This window comes from Lissotriton helveticus, chromosome 2_1 (assembly GCF_964261635.1).
Source record: "Lissotriton helveticus chromosome 2_1, aLisHel1.1, whole genome shotgun sequence".
Lineage (NCBI taxonomy): Eukaryota > Metazoa > Chordata > Amphibia > Caudata > Salamandridae > Lissotriton > Lissotriton helveticus.
Genome location: NC_136059.1, coordinates 754,152,744 through 754,169,614, shown reverse-complemented (window position 1 = coordinate 754,169,614; position 16,871 = coordinate 754,152,744).

The window sequence follows — 16,871 nt, the reverse complement described above, 5'->3', positions numbered from 1 at the left end:
TCTCAGTTGCGTAGATTCAGATTTACCAAGATTCAAAGAAATTTCTTTAAAAGTAGGGATTTTACTTCTTTTTTAACCCCTTAGGCGCTGTGCGGGAGAATTAATAAGTGGCCGGGATTTGATGGCCCCTGGCAGTCCTTAGCACATGCCCACCGTGACTTTGGATGGCCAGGGAGCGTCCTGAGCACCGAAGAGGTTAAAAGAGATGAGAGAAGGGTTCCGTCTAGTTTCAGAGAGCAGTGCGTTCCAAATCCTAGGAGCGATTCCAGAGAAGGCACGGTTGGAAGTTTTCTTTTTGGTAAAGCGTTGTGGTTTTAGAAGAAGATTGCTGGTACTTCTAGAGCAGGGGTCTCCAACCTTTTTGGTAGTGAGAGCTACTTCTGATCAGTGAAAATTGTTGTGAGCTACTAAAGGCCCAGCAACTTGTGCATTTTTCCAAGAGTACCCCTTGCCCAGCTTCATTTACTTTAAGCCTAATTTCGTAGGTTCACCAGGCAAAACAAGGAAATGCTTCCCACATAGGATCACAAACCAATGAAAACACTTTCAACCATTTGCCCTACACATGCCATAGCTTGCTAACCATTGTATTCAATGCCTCAGTGCCACACATTGGGTAACGTTAGCAAGCATTATAAAAATACTGCAACATAATGCCCCTTCCCCCCTCTTCTTCGTTATCAAATAAACAATGGGAGAAAAGTTATGTTACAAATTAATACATAGGATCTCCTTTCATGTCTGGGATTTGCAGACTATTAAAACAAACAATAACAAATGGTTGGTATTCGGAAAGGTGGCAATCCTAGTTTCACTATGTGCATTATTTTATTTTTAAATAACAATGCATGCTCATGCCCATAATCTCATGAAATGAGTGCTTCCACCAGCATCTCGAGAGGCAAGCCCATGAGAGGTGGGCTGCTTGAAAGGACCCGCTGAGAATTGCGATTTTATGCTTTTTAAAAACAATTGCTGCTACGCTACTGCTTTTTAAAACCAATTCCTGTCACTATTTTTATATACTTTCACGCTGTGTTTGTGAAACTTTGCTGCCTCGGCCCCCACAGTACCTGTTGCTTCCGCCCACTGCATTACGGCAGTCGGCGGTCTAGTTCTGCGGCAGCTGCACAGCAGGGCCGTGTGGTGGGTTGGGGAGGGCCTATTAAATCCCCGGATGGCACCAGCGCACAACGCGCGCATGCTGCGGGCGCGCCGCTGGTGCACCGAAGGCGCACCAAAGGCAAGCCCGTCTGCGCCCTTCCGCCCCAGGCCGGGACCAGGGGCCAGGACCCCTGGACCCGCCATCTGCTACTCTAAGCGGGAGCTATGCACAATGAATAAAGACAGACACGTATTGCAGCCTCTTACCCATTTGAAACTCAAACAACTTGGGCTGATGAGACCACATTTTAGCTGCAACCAGACAGTCAGACCAGTGAATACCCTTAGTGAGTAGCTGGAGAAGCTATCCGGCCATATGAACTGTAGGTATGCACTGTTAAACACTCGTTCATTGAATAAACACAGTCTAGAGGTCTTTTCACTCCTGCAAAAGGACAGTCTGGATTTTCTGTGTGTCACAGAAACCTGGCTGGATGAGCACTCTATGCCTGACCTGGTAGCAGCACTGCCACCAGATTTCACTGCTATTTACTGCAACATACCAAGTAACACTAGGGGTGGGGGGTCACTTTTCTGTCCAATCAAGCGCTGAAAACGGAAACTCTATGCCTAGAACATATTGCGGGGGCTGAGGATTTAGGTGTTAAGCTCTGCTCCGTGCGGGGCTGTCTAGTTGTACTGATAGTGTACCGCCCCCCACACACGCCAGTTGGTTTTATGGAACCTTTCCTGGAGTTGGTCCAGGACCTGCGTGCTCGTTACAAGGAAATGCTAGTACTCGGAGATTTTAACTTCCAATGGGAAATTATCCCAAAGGAAGGTCAGGCGCAACAATTGCATTAGGTCTGAACCAACTGGTGGCTGGCCCCACTCATGAGACAGGGCACACTCTGGACTTGATTTGGGCATCGCTTACACTGTCTAACCCCCTGACCATCTCCCCTCTTTCATGGTCGGATCACTTCCTGTTGCAAGGCCATCTATCGTTTGTCTCACAGACTACACAGGCTCCTCTGAAATGGAATATGCGGCGTAGCTGGAATAAAGTTAATGTCAGAGATTTGATGGCTTTCTTTTCCAACCATGCCCAACTCATGAGTAGTACTCTAGATATGGAAAATGCCGCCATCATGCAAGCACTCAAGGAGGCGGTGGAGACCGTAGCGCCCGTATGCAAGGTTAGAGCGGCCGATAAGAACAAGGCGGCCCCTTTGTATAACGAGGCGCTGCGGCAGCATAAAAAATCCCTCCGCCAATACGAAAGAGCATGGCGAAAAACACTATGACACTACATCACACGCAGTTTACACCACAATATTTGCCGCCTATAAAAAAGCTATTTTAATGCGGAAAACTGTCTTCTATGAGACTAGGATTACCGAAGCGGCCAACCCACAGAAGGAGGTCTTCAAGGTTCTAAATGAACTGAGGAAAGAGAGGGAAAAAAAACAGCTTTCACGCAAACTGATTGCCAAAAATGCCAAACCTATTTTTTAGGAAAGATCAGCGATCTGCTGGTGACTATCCAGAATACCCCAACCTTTCCATGCACAATTGAGCCAACATTTCACTTTCCTGTGGTGGACACCACTCTGTCCTCTTTCCCTGCTCTTACAGACGAACAACTGACAGTGCTTGGGGGGAGGGTGAAATTAGGCTCTCCCTCAGATCCCTGCCCCCCTAAGATCTTTAGACTGGCTTTACCCAGTATAAACGACAGGGTGCTCCTGCTCCTGAACCATTCTTTGGTGACCCGACAGGTCCCGAGCAATTTCAAGGAGGCTCAGGTGATCCCGCTGTTAAAGAAACCAGGCACGGATGAGAAGGCTCTGAAGAATTTCAGACCTATCTCACAGTTGCCATTTCTGGCAAAGATATTAGGACAGCATGTGCTGCAGTCCCTTGCCTCTTACTTGCAGACCAACCATCTTCTTGAACCCAATCAGGCGGGTTTTAGACCTCACTTTAGCACGGAATTAGTTATGCTTTCCGTATTGGATGAGATGAGAATGAGAGCGGATAGGAAGGCGCCATGCGCTCTGGCCCTGCTGGATCTATCCGCGGCGTTTGATACGGTGAATCATAGTCAACTTATGTGGCGGATTGCTGATCTGGGGATCCAGGGCACAGCCAGCGCTTAGTTAGCTTTTTTCCTTAGAGACCGCTCCCAAAGAGTCCAACTAACAGAACTGGTATCTCATCCAGGGACCTTAACATGAGGAGTACCACAAGGGTCAGCTCTGTCCCCTTTGCTCTTCAATGTTTATCTGCAGCCTTTAATCGCTGCGCCAAATCAGCTGGATTGTAACATATATAATTATGCCGACGACACCCAAATTATGATCTAAATAGACCTACATCGCAGGCGAAAATTTAGGATATCCTGAAATTTACGGTGAATTGGATGTCGGCAAACTCGCTGAAACTAAACCCGGATAAAACGGAGGTGCTGGCAGTCACAACGGTAGAAAACCCCTGGAATTAGCTGTTCTGGCCTGATGAACTGGGACAGCCTCCTGTACCAGCGTCCGTAGTAAAAAGTTTAGGGATAAAAATTGATGTTACGTTATCAATGTCCCAACAAGTCACAGTAGTGGTAGGAATCTGCGTAGGACTGCAGCGACAGCTCCAGAAACTGTCATCGCTGCTATCCTTCTCTACTATCTGGACTGCGGTCTCAGCTTTGATCCTGGCCCGATTGGATTATGGTAACTCCCTCTATGAGGGGCTACCAAAAAAATCCTTGGCCAGGCTTCAAGGCGTTATGAATGATGCAGCCAGGCTGATCTTCAAAAACCCCAGGAGGACACATGTCACTCCGCTGTTGCAGGACTTACACTGGCTACCAATACCTCAGCGAGTGTAGTTCAAAAGTCTCTGCATCATTCACAAAGCCATTCATGGCTCGACCCCGAACTTTATCAAAGACAAATCGACCCTTTATGTCCCCAGCAGGAGGCTGCGGTTTTCAGAAGCTTGTCTTCTGGCATGTCCACGTTTTAAGCGTTATACGTTGGTGGGGGGAGCCTTTTCAACTACGATGCCACCATTATGGAATAGACTCCCGCAAAGCTTGCGCAAAAAAGACCAACTTGCTCACCTTCAGGAAGAGATTAAAAACTGTTCTCTTCCTGGAAGCCTGGAGCCCTATGTAAAGCATTCCTGACTCTCTGCCTCTCTCTTTGGGCCCCTCTCGGACAGCGCTTAGAGACCTCTTCGGTGATAATGCGCTATGTAAATGATCCATAACATCTCTGTTTTTAAAGAAAAAATGTTCCAAGTTGTCCCTTGGCACAAATCTGAACCACAAATTTTATTTTGTGACTATTAATCATGGAAAGAAAGTTGCTGGCCCTGTTTCGCAAACTTGCAGCTAGCTCAGATAGATGCAATTTATGAAAAAAAAAATGTCTAAAACACTGCTTTGTTCTTGTTACAGTGAGGGATGGTGTATTCTGGGCCTTGTTTTTAGTTTGAACTTCATAATAGCCAGACAACTGTCCAGTAAACAAAACAGTATTGATTATCACACCAATTTGTATCACCACATGGTACTGGAGAGGTATATCCTATGTATGAAATGGGAACTTTTTTATTGTGGGGAAGCATTTAATTTCAAAATGAAGAAAAGTAGGGGATATAAAGAGCGGTGCCAGCCGATGTTAAAATTGTAGTGTCAATTTAAATAGGCAGCGTTTCCCACTGATTTTGTTTTTATTTTGGGAAAGCATTTCATTATCTAACATAGATCATTATTACATGATACTTTTGCAGTTTTGTATACCGCAAACTTGACCAAAAAGTCTTGAAGCACTTTACATGTACACCAAATACATTACACAAAGACATATTCAGTTTTAGGCATTTCCCCAGCATTACAGTATGCTGAGACCACACCGACACTCGAAGCCCGTTCTCCATTTCGAAAGTTGGTAGCTCGGACCCTAACGGCACATCCTACACAATTCAGAAGTTAATTGATGCTTGGGCTCAAAACCTTACCCTTCAGCTGAATGTCCAGGACCTCAACAGTACAGCCATCAGTGATTAACTCCAGCTGCTGAACTGTAATTACATAAGTGCATATGAGTACAATGACCCACAATGGACAAGGTTTGCTTGTGAAGCCTGTTCATAGCCTTCATAAGCAGCCCACTGTCTCCCCACTGCTAGTGAAGGGCTGCTCACCCTCAGCCGGATTCAAGTTCATGGCCCTGATTACACCTTATTGAAAAAAAGAAATGCAGTTGCTTTGCACAGACCAGACATACACACATTCTCTGGTCAGCTGCCCCGTTATTTAAAAGACATCGTACTAACTGCATACTGAATTTCAGGAATACTGCGACCCCCTCTGATCTTGTTGTAACTGGGCCATGAATTCAGTAAGTAAAAGCCAGAACTTTGCGCTAAAATACTTTCACAGCAAATAAGGTAATACAGTTAACTGAAAACTGCTGATTCCCATTGTGCATGTCGCCATAACACAGCATATTGATGAAACCAGGAAAAAATCGATTTGCCCAGCTAAGATTAGCGTGCCACGTATTAAACAGGGGAGCCTAAAATAGGGCAGGAAAGGCAGCCGCGACGTCTCACCTGAAACCTTTGAAGAATTGCTGCCCGTTCTAGAAAAGGCTTTACTTCTGTCTCAGCTAATGACCCACGTTGCCCCTGCTCCTCACATCATAGGATCATAACCACTGCGCTGCAGAATCACCCAATTCAATTTAGGTCTGCATTGACATTTTTCAAGAATTTCTGTTTCCGAGTACAGATACAATGGATCAGTTTGAATAGACTAAACTTGCAAGCGAGGGTAGTAAGCACTGTGCTTTCCATCTAGTAAAGAACGATGGTAGCCGACGATAAAATCAAAGGACCTTGCACGCATTCAGCCACTTTCACTGACTAATATGTGATGGCAAATATAAAAACTCAGTGTAGTCAGTGAAAGCGGCTGAGTGCACGCAAGGCCCTTTGATTTTAACGTCTTCTGCCACAGCGCTTCTTACTAGGGAAGGCAGATATAAAGCACGGTGCCAGCCCATGTGAAAATCAAAGGTCCTTTCATGCACTGAACTGCTTTTGCCAACTTTGCAGCTACTATGCCTGGGGCTTACTTACCAATCTAGTGCTCTACTCCACCCAAAAGATCCATTTAAAGCGTGGTGCCCGTCTGAAAAAGGATGTTGGGGCGATTTCTGAAAGTGCCAGACTACAGGAAGAGCGTCATGTTCCTCTGCCCGCCCTGCCCCAGCAATGCTCAGTTCAGCCAATCTGAGCAGCTGGTTTTGGAAAGGGCGGGCAAACGCTAACAACAAACCTTAAAAGACAATGGAGGGCTAACAAATACATGCTGGAGCCCCGAACGGAAGGTTAAATATTAGATGCTGGGCAAGTTATTCACAAGGGGTTGGCGAGCTACTCGTAGCTCGCGATTGACCGTTTGGAGATACCTATTCTAGAAAATCTGTTTCCACAAGATAGCACCAGTTTTTGGGCCAGGTATCTCAGGGATTGTGATGTATGGCTTTGTATGTCATGCAGGCAATTTGTAGTTGAAGTATGGCTTTGAAAGGAACCCAGTTAAGAGTTTTGAGGTCAGAGGTAATATGAGAATTTCTTTTTGAGCTCATGATTAGGCAAGCCGCTGAGTTGAGCGAAGCACTTAGAGGGGCCGTGATGCTCTGGGAAGACCGCTTAGTGTTGCACTCCCATAGTCAAGTCTTGGGGTTACTAATGCTTGAACAGCCAGTTTAAAGTCATTTGCGGGAAGGAATGACTTTAGTTTGTTCAGGCTGTTGATCTGGATATTTTGTGCCTTTTCTTGCAGCACTGATATGTTTCTGCATGTTAAGATTTCTATCCAGTATTAGACCTAGCGATTTTGCTGAGTCAACAATATGAGGTTGGCAAATGAGCCCTGTGAGTTGTTTAATCCATTCCTCAATACTGGTAGTTTTGTTGGGAAGGGTGATTAGGAGGAATTCAGTCTTGAGGGTGTTTAGTTTCAAGTGGTTGTTTGCCAGCCAGGTCTGGGATTTTTCCAGTGTTGAATTAAGGGCTGTAATATCGTCCAGTGAGGTGATCTTTAAGTATAGTTGGATGTCGTTAACCTACATATCATAATAGATATTTGAGGAGCTGAGAATTTCAGCCTGGGGTTCCATGAAAATGTTGAAGAGTGTAGGCGAGGGGGATGATCCCTGTGGGACTACTAGAGTGACTGGTACGGCTGTGGACAGGCATTGATTAACCTTAAATCTTTGGGATCTATTTTGGAGGAAAGAGGTGAACCAATTTAGGACTGATCCTGATAGCCCCACTCTAAATCTTAGAAGATCTAGAAGATTATCATGTTTGACAGTGTCGAATGACGAGGAGAGATCAAGAAGGATTAGTAGACAGGCTTTGTTTTGGTCAAGGATCTTTAGTGTGTCATCTATTATGTGAGTCATGTCCGATTCTGGACTGTGCCCTGCACCATAGCCGTATTGGAATAGGTTGAGCAGGTTGAAATGGTAAATGTGGTTACCCAGTTGGCTATTGGCACATTTTTCGAGGCTTTTGGCCAGAATTGGAATGTTAGAGATCGGGCGGTAGTTATTCAGGTCAGTGTGATCTGCCATTGGTTTCTTTAGGATGGGTGATACCTGCCCAGGTTTAAGGCTTTCAGGAATGACTCCTTGAAGCAGGGAAGTGTTGATAATCTTGGTCCATGGAGGCAAAATCAGCGGTATGAACTCTTTAAGATAATTGGCAGGAAGAGGGTCGATTAAGTGGTTAGAGCTTTTGAGTGATGTGATTATTTTTAGTCTTGCATCTTCTGTTTAGAGGTTGAAGGAGGTCCATTTTGCATTATTTTTGAGGGCGAACTTTGGACGGATTGGATAGGGGGAGGTTAGAAGGGGAGGAGGGTTGTTCTCGTGAGTATCTTTTAGAGTTCTGAGGCTCTTAAGCAGGTCTGTTTTTAAGTTTTCTGACTTCTCAGTACAGAAGGAAGCAACGTTTTCGCAGCTGGGTTGAGATCTGGGATCACTGTGTGGGGTGTGAGTTAAGCCTTTACTTTGTGCTTTAATTAGTTCAAATTGTTTTTTAGGTCTATTTTTGGATTGGTCTAACTGGTACCTAAAAAGGTAGCTTTTGATCTTCTGATTTTTCTGTAATAAGAGTGTCTGGTAGCTCTTAGAAGCAACAGGCAGTTGGCACTAGACTAGACTAGTAAGTCTGTGCTGACACGCTTTAGGTTCTTTTTCCATATTTTGGGTTTTGTGGGTTGGGCTGTGTGTGTTCTTACGAATTTATTAATAAAGAAATTGATGTAATGGTGCTTGGACCAGTTACAGGGGAAAATCGTGTTCAGTTGAATGGAGTTAGCGTTGGAGATGACTAAGTCTAGGGTTGCGCCCTTATCATGTGCGGGGCTGTTGCATATTTGGGTGAAGTTTGGAGCCATGAGGAAGTCTTTGAGGCTATTGACTATGGGGTAATTGATGTCATTCCAATCGAGATTTAGATCCCCGAGGAATATTTGGGCAATCTCGGGACTGGTATTTGTCGTTACAATATCCATAATTTGTTCGGCAAAAATGAGGTTGTCGCCTGGGTGGGTGGTAGAATGTGTGTAAAGAGCAAACTGGTTTGTTGTTGCTTATGATGTCCATGCAGGGGTATTCACATGATGATAGTAATGGAGAATGTGATCGGTTCACTGATAGAGTATTTTGGTGAATGCAGGAAATACCGCCCCCTGGTCTACCAGATCTATCAAGTCTGATAATTTTGTGAATTTGGTGGACCAGAATGTCTAGGATAGAGGAATCAGCTAACCAAGTTTCTGTCAATATTAGGAGGTCTGGTTCATGAGTAAGTATGAGGTTTGCTATGTCAGTTGTGTGTCTTGAAGCTTATCTACAGTTGAGTAGGATGCCTTCGAGATGTGGCTTGATGGTGGTTTGATGTTCTTGTGTGATGGGGACTCGCATTAGATTGTTTTTGGATATTCCTCTAGGGTTGTGTCTAGTAGCTTTGTGTGAATTAGAGGGGATGGATTGGTTTAGAGAGGGTTTATTTATTATGTTTCCAATGATTCGAGGGAGCGGTTCACACGTCTTGAAATTATCACAGGGTGAGGAATTTGTTGATTCCCAAGTTTTTCACACTTTATTCAAAATATCAGGTCACAAAATGACGACAGCTTCCATAATCAATTTCAATATCTCAAATAAATCCAAATTAATCAAAACATCAGACAGCCGACGCGTTTCGTCCAATGATGGACATCATCAGGGCTGTTAAAAAATAAATAAAAAAAAGAAAAATACATTATATTCTTGTTATTACAAGACACAAGATTACAATATTTCCATAACAGTACACGTTAATTTATTCTGTATACCACACCTCCTGCCTACTTAACAGTCTGAAGTTTGTGAATAGTACATCCAAATATACATGAAAAATACATTTTCCAAACTCACAGAATTAACAAATGTTCTAGTGCACCCATTGTTTCAAAGCTACTCAAAAATACAGTTTTCTTTCCTAGTGTTAAACAACAAAAGTTCTAAAACGCCTACCTTTCAATAGTTATCTAACAGGTAAACTCTTTCTTTCCCAGATTGTAACAAATAGCAACCAAATTCAAGATCTGGAACGAAAACATCAAGTTGGTATACATGGTACATGTCACATTTTCTTTGCATTGTTAAAGGGAGCCTATTCATGCTGATTTTTGTTTAATTATATAAACGTCCATCTCTTCCTAGCCAATCTGTAGGAAAAGCAAGAAAGTCCCTGTCATCAGTCAGATTAAGTCTCACCTTTCTTATTAATAGGATCCAATGTAGGACCTCGACTTCCCTTCCCTTCTTCAACGACTCCTATTCAATTCTCTGTAAAAATACAAGATACAATCTAACCATCCACTGCCCATGAATGCTCCACATCACCGTGTACCATAATGCCTCTAGGTGTTTATCACAAATAACTGCTTACCACTAAACTATCCAAACTTTCATTCATAGGTTAGCGTTCCTCCAAGCACCTTAAATACTCTTCATTCCTTTTGAATCTGAAACAATACATGTGTAAACATATATATCAAAGTCTTAATGACACGCTTATGGTTGCGCTATTACCATTCTATTAGAGCAAAATACCATCAGCTCACCTCATCTCCACTCTTCCAATCAGGCTCTAATGCACACAAAAATATAAATATACAAAATATCTCAATCACTACCCTTTTACTCGTAAAGGTATCCAAACAACAAATAAAATACGCAAATTTCAATTCCTCTCCATTTAACTTGATTAAATATTTCGCAGTTCAATGCGGGAAGTCTCATTCAGCGGCGACCGGCATGTCCTCTGGCCTCCGTGCAACTCACCCTCTTCCGTTCCCGTTTTTAAAGCGTATTTCAACCAATCACCATCTTTCCCTTTCGCGCTAAAAACCAATGCGGTTCCCTATCAGGTCCGCTTCGATTCACTTCCGCTAAAAGTGTGTCAAAGTCGCCCTTTCTCCTCATTTATTTCCGGCTCTTGTACAAAACGTATTTCAACCAATCACAACCGCGCTCTTACTTACATTCAGTTCCCTATGTGGTCCGAGCCTGTGACGTCCGCCCCACTCGAATTCCCACTTTCTGCTCTAGTCTTTCTGGTTTCACAGCTACCAATCAAAAGTCAGAGGCACGAGTTTAGTCGAAATTGCAAACTAGCAGTCTCCTGACATCACCGCTCCCACTTCTCGATGTTTACATGACATACGCTGCCATGCTACTGTTCTATTTTCTTAAATCACACTCCCCTAAAAGTATCCACAAAACCCATTATATTTCCTGCTTACACAATCAAATCTGTCATATTATATTTAAACAACTAAATTGTCAAAAATGCTCACAGTCCAGCATGCCTCAATTGAATCAATTCTACTGTTCGAAAAAATGAAAATAAGATACCAGTTCTCATACCATTTAAATTCCTAACAGTTCATCCCAATTTAAAGGGAAATAAACATTTACTGAACCTCTTCAAGCATGTCCTAAATAAGAAAACACTCCAGATAGAGACTATGTAGCTTCATGTTATCTACTGATAACTCAGAGAAAGTAATGTAACTCGTGCTCAGTATTAACTCCACATTGCACTGCCCTGCAGCGACTGATCGATCTCGACTCCTGCTGTCGCAGTCGCAATACCCAGTCACCCCCTCTTTTTAACTGCACTACTTTCTGTAACCCGTGAAATCTAATCTGATTCTCCAAGTAATGGTGTGTTTTAATATGTTGAAAAATGGGTGATTTCTCATCGTGATCAGAATTGATCTGGCATGTTCCTGTATTCTCAACTTTAGTTTTCTCTTGGTACTCCCAATGTACACTTTATTGCATTCACATAATATGGCATATACAACACCCTCACTGTTACAAATAATGAATTCCTTAACTGTGTACACTTGATCAGTATTAAAGCTGAATTTCTTGGTCTTGTTCATTCCTATTCCACATATATTGCACGAGCCACAAGTGTAAAAATCCGCAGGAGTTTGAGATAGCCAATCCGCCTGTCTCTTCTTAATGGGCTCTAAATAATTGCTGCTAATCATTTGTTTCACCGTGGGGCATCTCCTAAAAATTACCTCAGGACGATCCCCTAGTGACGTTGCCAATTGTGGAACACTCCTGAGAAGGTTTCAGTCTTTCTTAAGGGCCTTATATATATCCACTCTATTCTCGCAGTATTTGGTGACATAGATTACACGACTCATAGATGCTTTATTCCTCATTTTCTGAGTTAATGTCAGTTTCCTACTCACCCCCAAAATTCTGTTTCTTGCTCTATCAAAATCCGATACTTTATACCCTCTCTGAGTTAACCTGTTTTGTAGGGTATCCAGTTCCAATATAAAATCAGTGTCCTTACTACAATTTCTCCTGGTTCTTACCATCTCCCCATAGGGAATTCCTCGAATAACTGATTTCGAATGATAACTGTCAGCTCTGAGAATTGAGTTAGTGGCAGTAGGTTTTCTATGTAGCTTGCTAATAATCTTATCCTTCTCTACACTCAGCTCCACGTCTAAAAACACTATATATGTTTGGCTGTATTCCAACGTCAAAGCCACATTGAACTCATTGTATTTCAAATATCGAATAAATTCCTGTAAATCACTGGTCGTTCCTCTCCATATCATAAGGACATCATCAATAAATTTAGTCCAAAATAAAATATTGTCAATCCATTTATGTGCTCCTCTACTCCAGGCATGCTCCCTTTCGAACCAACCCATGAAAAGGTTCACGTAAGAGGGAGAGAACCTGGAGCCCATAGCTGTCCCTCTGATCTGGTGATACCATGAGTCTTCAAACAAAAAGTAATTGTTTGTCAGAATCAATCTGGCCATCTCGACCAACATATTGGAATGCTCCCTTAAGCCTACATTTCTACTGCCTAAGAAATGCTTCAACCCTGTCAAACCATTATCCATGTGTATACATGTATATAACCCTACTACGACCCTGTGATATTTTCAAGACGTGTGAACCGCTCCCTCGAATCATTGGAGTTATATTGGACATTCTTGGATCTTAGGACGGTGGATCCTTTTTGGGGTTTGAGCAGACAGCATACTAGCAAAGACAATTGAGTTAATTCTGTACAAATTTGGGTTGTTTTCTGTGCTACAGTGTGTTTTACCCTCACCGTTGCTTCTTTTGAATATTTTATTTATTATGTTGTTGAGAGCTAGGAGAGCTCGTAGGAGCGGAGTAGTGAGTGTATGTCATTGGATGACAAGGGGTCATTTCTACGTCCCAGTCGAAATGTGGCATTGAGGTATGGGACAGTTCTCCATTTGGTGTCAGATAACTCAGGGGGTTGGAAGCATATGGTGTGATGGGTTTAGTTGTTGTGGGTGTGGGGGCGGTTACTATGGACATGTGTGGAAGAATTTCTAATCTTCCTTCTGATGTTCGGTGTATTGAAAATCAGATCTTGTAGGAGTTGGATGTCTTTTTTGACTTGTTGCAGTGAAAGTATGATTTCATCAAGTATGGGGTCTGGCGTGGGTTCTGCCATTGTTATATGGTATGTGTGTAGGGGGGTGGTGGGTCTGGAATGTGACTAGGGGGCTTTGGATGGCCTAGTATGGCGAAATGATGTGCAATGGGATGAGAAGGGGGAGTGGAGGGGCGGAGTGATGGTAGGAGGAGGAGAATGTGGCAGGTGGATTCGAGGAGGGGATGCGGCTGAGGAGATGTTTAGGGTAGTTGGGGTGTGGATGGGAGGGAAGATACCTGTGTGAGTGTTAGGCGATGAATGTATGCTGTTGGTTTTAGTGTTGTGGTTGTCGTATGCTGAAGAATCTACTGGGACAGGTCGGTGAGGCTGAGTGAGATGGATTGTCATATGGGTTTGATTTGTGGGTGTGTTTGCATGACAGTTTGGTGGCGTATTTGAGTTGGGGGGTCGAGGAGAGGCAGTAGGGTCGTCCGACTTTTTCCTCAATCGGAGAAAAGATATTGTCAAATAGTAGTAGGTTTCAGTCTGAGGGTTGTATGAATATGATTCCATTGTGATAAATGGTGATAGTGGCTGCAGCTCTGTAGAATAGGGATTGGATGATCGAAATCTTGAAGCCATGTGCTGTCTTTCTAGTGGATGAAAGCACAGATAAGGCGATAAAGGCTTTTCTCCATTAAGTTCGTCTATACGTGTAAAAATTAAGTGGTTAATTATAAGTCCTTTATTTGTTGAGAAGTAGGGGTCAGAGACGGGAGTCTGGTTTAGATTTTAATAATTTGTGTTTGAAATTTTTGGCTGCCTTTTTTGAAAGGTTTGGGGGGTACTTATTGGTAAATTTGTGTTGTCCTGCGGTTCCATCATGCAGTCACTACTTATGGGGTGGGGTGTAGAGATGAGGGGAGGAACTACGAAGGGAGTAAGTAGGAGTAAATGTGGAGGGTAGGTTATGTGAAGTGGTGTAGCTCCTGTATGAGTGGATGAAGAAGGCAAGAGTGCTACAGGAGAGGAATGTAGGGGGAGGAATCGGTAAGGGGTGAGGCTGGAGGGAGAGTGGTATGTGGGGAAGACTGGGGCTGCGACAAGGAGGCTTGAATGTGTAAGTGGTGTTTCCTAGTTCAGTGATGGGGTTGGGTAGTAATCTCATCTGTATGTTATTGGATTCGGATTGTCATAGTATGATGTCAGGTTTAGCAATGGGTTTTCCCCTTATCAAGCGGCACGTACTAAATGGTTGATTATTGTGCTCAGATTATTAGGACTGTGGAAAGGACTGTAAGTTTCACCCTAAAAAGGTCCATTGAGGGAAGTAGCGCTTAGACCTATGTCTCTTTCCATGGGGCTGTGTAGAGGGGGTGAGGTCTTTCTTTGTTTCCCTTTTAAGTGGATTAACCTTCCATTTTGAGGAGGAGATGGGAAAAGAAGGACTCCTTTGAGATCCAAGATGGGGTCTCTGTACTGCCCACCGCAGAGCGTCACATTTTTACAAAAGCCTCTTGCAAGAATAAGGCCACAGGTGTAAACTAAAAGTGAAAACAGTGGCCGTACCATTAGATTTGAGGAAAACAGTGTCCTTGTTGAGGGGATAAGCTAAGCAGCTGCCACCTCCTCTACGTATGATCCCACCAGTGTCTATTTCTGAGGGAGCGGGAGCCGATTCCTTGTTTCTACAGCAACATTTAGAGGTCGATTCCGATTTGGTAAAATCCCCTACGAATTGGTGTACGAAGCATTTTTCCCATACAAATCGTACACCTTCAACGTCCCCGTACGTACGATGAAGTACGATCCAAACCCAAAGCAGAACTATGTACGAATCGTACGAAAGACCATACGACTCAAAAATATGTACAAATCGCATTCGGAACATGCAGTATGCGACGTCCTTACGGATTCAAGCAGCTTTTTACGAACCAGCAAGTACGATTTCCTACGACAACACTCCGTAAGACTCTTTTTATACGGGAGTTTAAAACGTCCGTAAAAGCATATTTCGACTCGTACCGCATGCGAAACGGACCCCCCCGGGTTCGCGAGTGCACCCCATGATTGCAGGGGTACGGTGCGTAGGGGTATGGTGCTTTAGGGGTATGATGCATCGGGTTACAGTGCATGGGTGTACGGTGCGTAGGTGTACGGTGCATGGGTGTACGGTACGTAGGTGTATGGTGCATAGGTGTACGGTGCGTAGGAGTACAGAGCATAGGGGTTCGGTGCGTACCCCCATGATTGCAAGGGTACAGTGCATATTTGAATGTGTGGTTCTCCGTACAAATTGCTTATACGCCGTTTTCCGCACGAATCGCGTTCTCATTCCCCGGTTCGGATCGTACTTGTTGGGTCGTACAGCATGTTTACGATTCGTACGGTTCACCGTGAGGGTCCTGTATCGTACGGATTTTCCCTTGCTTTTCGAACGGTTCGCACACATTCGTACGTATTCTTTTCCTATGGATCGTACTACGCGATTCGGACGGATTTGTACGATTCGTACGGAAACGGCTACGAATACGAATGGTCGTACGGATTTGTTTCCCGAATCGGAATCGACCCCTTACTGTTACAAAACTAGCTTTTATAATTGTTATACTAATTATATTTCTTAATATATATATATATATATATTCACTGAAAAAACCAAAGGTTTCACACACGTTATAGTTAGGATTAGCATTTCAAAAACCTTGCAAATTCATTGAAAAAACCATAGGTTTCACACATGTTATACTTAGCTGGACATTTCACTCATACAAAACCTTTGAAATTCCCCTGTTATAGTTAGTTCAGCTAACTATAACTTGCGCGCCCGCAATGCACTGCTGATGACGTCACATATTACATCACTCATGACATGGTCAGTGACATCACTCATGACATCACTGATGACATCTCAAATGACAATAGGAAGTGTTATGAATCAATCAAATCTGTTCTTATGGTGTGCTTACGGTGCTCTTACGATGCGCGTACGCATGATGTTTCCACCGCGATTTGTGTCATTGTTTTTAAAAGTCATATACGATTGTTAAAAGTTAAAAAAAAACTATTTTCATAATTATCCCAGTTAATGTCTTCCCTTAGTATGTACATTAAATACATAAATATATGGCGCCTTTCGCGTACAGGATGCCGTACATGCCGTTACACGGAAGCTTTGATGCGACGCGTAATGTCAAAGCGTATTCGTAGCGTATGCACAGGTACGCACTGAGTATGCCTAGCAGTACAATGTATGGTGCGATCACCTTCTCAGTGAGAAATCAGAGCACAGGGCGCGCTAACGAGAATGATTAGAAGTGGTCACTCATTGGAGATCTGATTTTGGGCCTGCCTCTGTGCACATAATAACCCCGCCCCATCTCTCTCTGTTGTTGGTGCACACACTCACACTTGAACAGGGGCGGTGCACGCCCGCCCACACTCCCCAGATGCCACCACCTAGCTTTCTTGCTATCACTAAGCCTGGAAGCCAATACATTAGCCAATGAGAGGTCCCCCAGGCCCGTCATTCTTGTAGACCGCGGAAACGCTACCAATGACGGCCCTGGGCTTGGGTTGGTCAGCCCCCGCGGTTCCCATATAATGCGGACACTGATATGAGCAAGCTCTCTTTTGCCTACCTGTGCTGCGGTGACAGACAGACTGTCGTCGTTGATTTTACTACGAACTGTTTGCTCGATTGGAGGAGGACTCGTGACACTCGGCGTGGTGTCACT